At 40.8% G+C, this 4097-nt stretch overlaps 1 protein-coding gene across 5 annotated transcripts in view; it reads left to right on the top strand.

Annotated features, from left to right (window-relative positions):
• Positions 1–4097, top strand: part of Zeb1 (zinc finger E-box binding homeobox 1) — a 179527-nt gene that overhangs the window by 97396 nt on the left and 78034 nt on the right. The gene's annotated exons all lie outside the window — the stretch shown is intronic.

A 4097-nucleotide genomic window follows, 5' to 3' on the forward strand; every position in this document is an offset into this window, starting at 1 on the left:
ACGGCACCAATAATATTCCTTAAAAACGGCGGCGGGGCGGCGTGGGTGTGTGGACAAACACGGGATAGACGGCACGCAAAGGAAGAGACAGACACGCAGCTCCCACGTGGGTGCGTTTAATGGGGAGAGGGGAACACGATAAGGGCGGGACGTGCAAGACACACAAGGGGGGAAGGGAGCAAGAGAGCGAAACCTCGTGGAGCGCTCGCTTTTAACTGCGGGCGCAAGGTTATCTGGGAGTGATGGTCTTCACCTGGGCGCGCCAGCGCGCCCAGGTGAAGGGAAGTCTGGGAGCTGTAGTTTCCAAGGAATAACAAATAGTAATAAAGATTCTTATGACATTCTACAAGACATCTGAGAAATTCCTTAGTTTAACAAAAAACCAGTTTCAATTGCATGTTCAGCATCTAGCAGGACAAGTTTCTGCTGCCAGATCCATTGTCACTGGACCCACTGTCCTAGGCTGTAGTTAGAACTGTCATCAGTCTTCGAGAAATTTTGAATTACGCAAATTTCATCCATTTTTGAAGATTTAAAAATATCCAGTGTTAAATCTAAATGTCAGTTGATATTTGTATGAGCCTGAAAATTTATCATGTAGCAGTCTGTATTTTAATGGGCTTTGTATGGGGGTTCTCTAGAGGAGTAGAACAGGTAGAATTAATATACAATAAGGGAGCTCAATTAGCCTTCATGATATGGTCTGGATAGTCCACAGTGAACCTGGTAGCCACTTAGATCAGGACTTAGATCAACCTGAGTTTGATGGCCTGGACATCCCTGGGGAGTCACCAGTCTTCAGTCCATGCTGGAAGCCCAAAGAATCTGGGTTGTGATATCAACAAGAATGTGTAACAGCCCCAGGGTGGATGGACTCACCAACAAGACACCAAGTCAGTGACCCTCAGTCCTCTTTTTATCCAGCTGCTACAGAAAGTGCCACCCACAGTTCAGATGAGTCTTCCTACTTCAAATAACATGATTGAAAAGTCTGCACAGGTGCGCCCAGTAGCTGACCTCTTAGGTGAGTCCAAATGTAGTCAAGCTGGCATCACAGTATTTGAGTGTATTTGAGACCTGGACTCCTGTCCATATGAGAAGTACAAGTACACGTGTCTAATAAGTGATAAACAGTTTTGAAGAAACTTGCATTTAATTTTTTCTTAGTCTTTGTGTAAATATGAAAAATTTGCTTGATATTACTAGGCTTCATATGCTTTTCTAGACTAAGTGGTGACCTTTCTGTTGCCATGACAAAACATCATGACCAAGGCAGCTTATAAAAGGAAGCATTTAACTGGAGATTGCTTGCAGTTTCAGAGTTTGTTCCTGATCATTAAGTCTGGGAGCATGGCAACAGGTAGGCGAGGGTGGCGCTGGAGCAGTAGCAAATTTCAGGCAGAGAGAAAGACAGAGAGACTGCGCTTGGCATATGTTTTTGAAATCACAAAGCCCACCCCCAGTGACTCACCTCCTACAACAAACAGTTACTAACTGGGGACCAAGCATTCATGGGGCTATTCTCATTCAAAACACCACAATTAGGCGGTCATATTGTTCTGAGCCAAAGTGTCCTGTAGCCTGTAAATTGCAAAGATGTTAGGGGTTTGTTAATATATACCTTACCCATCTGAATTGCAAGTTGAAAACAAAATGTGGCCTGATGTTAGCCTGGTGCCTCACTCCAGTAACTCTATCACTCATTAGGTTGAAATAGGGTTGCTGCAAGTGTGAGGCCTGCCTAGGCTTGGAGTGAGAATCATTTCTCATAAAAACAAAACCAAGGAGTGGGGATGGCTTTTGGTAGAAGTTTCTCTCTTAAAAGGTCCACATCCAAGGCTCTGTTGCACTCTTCTCCACTCTGTCTCTCTTGATGTTCATTCTTAAATCTACATGAAAACTATTTATTAATAAACACCAACTTTATGTTTTAAAAAATGTAACCAAACAAGTGGAAGACTTGTATGACAAGAACTTTAAATCTTTGAAGAAAGAAATTGAAGAAGACACCAGAAAGAGAAAAGATCTCCCGTACTCTTGAGTAGATAGAATTAACATAGTAAAAATGGCAATCTTACCTAAAACAATCTACAGGTTCAAAGCAATGCCCAGCAAAATTCTTCACAGACCTCGAAAAAACAGTACTCAACTTCATATGGAAAAGCAAAAAACCCAGGATAGCCAAATAATCCTGTACAATAAAAGAACTTCTGGAGGCATCACAATCCCTGACTTCAAACTCTACTACAGAGCTTACAGTACTGAAAACAGCCTGGTATTGGCATAAGAACAGACAGGGGGACCAATGGAACCGAATCGAAGACCCAGATATTAATCCACGTACCTTTGAACACCTGATTTTTGATAAAGAAGCGAAAAATACAAGATGGAAAAATGAAAGCATATTTAACAAATGGACCAGGATATCAACATGTAGAAGAATGAAAATAGACCCATATCTATCACGATGCACAAAACTCAAGTCTAAATGGATCGAAGACCTCAACATAAAGCCAACCACACTAAACCTCATAAAAGAGAAAGTGGGAAGTACACTTGAACACATTGGCACAGGAGACCACTTCCTAAATATAATCACAGTAGCACAGACACTGAGAGAAACAATTAATAAATGGGACCTCCTGAAATTAGGAAACATGACCCAGTAATACCACTTTTGGGTATATATCCAAAAGGATGCTCAATTGTGCCACAAGAACATGTGCTCAACTATGTTCATAGCAGCTTTGTTTGTTATAGCCAGGACCTGGAAACAACCTAAATGCCCTTCAACCCAAGAATAGATAAAGAAAATGTAGTACATTTACACAATGGAGTACTACACAGCAGAAAAAAATAACATCTTGAATTTTGCAGGCAAATGGATAGATCTAGAAAAGATCATTTTGAGTGAGGTAACAAAGACCTAGAAAGACAATTATCACGTGTACTCACTCATAAGTGGTTTTTAAGCATAAAGCAAAGAAAGCCAGCCTACAAATCACAATCCCATAGAAAATAGACAACAATGAGGACCCTAAGACAGACTTGCATAGATCTAATCTACATGGGAAGTAGAAAGTAGAAAAAGACAATATTTCCTGCGTAAATCGGGAGCATGGGGACTTTGGGAGAGGGGAGAGGCAGGGAGGGGAGTAGAGAAAAATGTAGAGCTCAATAAAAATCAATTTAAAAAAGGAATTATCACACCAAGCTGGTTGCTGATGTGATTCATAGGCATTATAGCTGTGTACATGAAGGACTGTGGGCAACTGAGGAAATCTGAGAGTGGGAGAAGTTGCTGTCCTCAGTGAAGAGCACACCAATTGGCTGTCTTCTGCACTGCTCTACGACGACAGTGCTGCTCATGGTGCAACTACTGCACTGCTCTTATGCAAAGTATTTTTGTTTCTCTCACCCAAAAATCAAATTTAAGATGAAAAACATTCTTTTTCTGGAAGGAATATGTAGAAATATGGAAGGGATCATATACAGCCTAAGTTGGCAGAGTTCGAATGTGTATAAAAGCGCTTGATTTCTTCCCTAGTTTCAGGTCCTTGTTATGGTTGGTACTAGAAGCCACACCTGGTCAGAAGCCCACATTTCTTCTGTTCTTCTTCCAAATGTGGTTCATTTATCAAGGTGCATTTCCTTGAGCTGAGTAGAAAACAGGCAGCTTTCATGACATTCTATCCCTACCTGTTTACTACCCACAATAGGGGCCAGGCCAGCACTAGTAGTTTTGTAATTATTTTGGTAAACTAAAGAAAAATTACCAGACATACATTTTTAAATTTCATTTTTAATTTTAGTTTTTAAAATTGTTTTATCTTTTTATTTATGTATTGTTCTTGTATGTGGTGTGTGTATGACAGGGTGCATGTACAGATCACTTGGTGTGTGTGGCAGGGAGTCAGAGGACATTGTTTTGGAAGTGGGTTCTCTCCTACCACCGTGGGTTCCAGAATCAAATCCAAGTCATCAGACTTTTACCCTATAATCATCCTATTAGCCTTAATAACTTATTTTTATTATTTATTTATTTATTAAAGATTTCTGCCTCCTCCCTGCCACTGCCTCCCATTTTTCTCCCCCTC

The sequence above is a fragment of the Alexandromys fortis genome, unplaced genomic scaffold (genome assembly GCF_014885135.2).
Source record: "Alexandromys fortis isolate MF-2015 unplaced genomic scaffold, M_Fortis_MF-2015_v1.1 scaffold_54, whole genome shotgun sequence".
Taxonomy (NCBI): domain Eukaryota; kingdom Metazoa; phylum Chordata; class Mammalia; order Rodentia; family Cricetidae; genus Alexandromys; species Alexandromys fortis.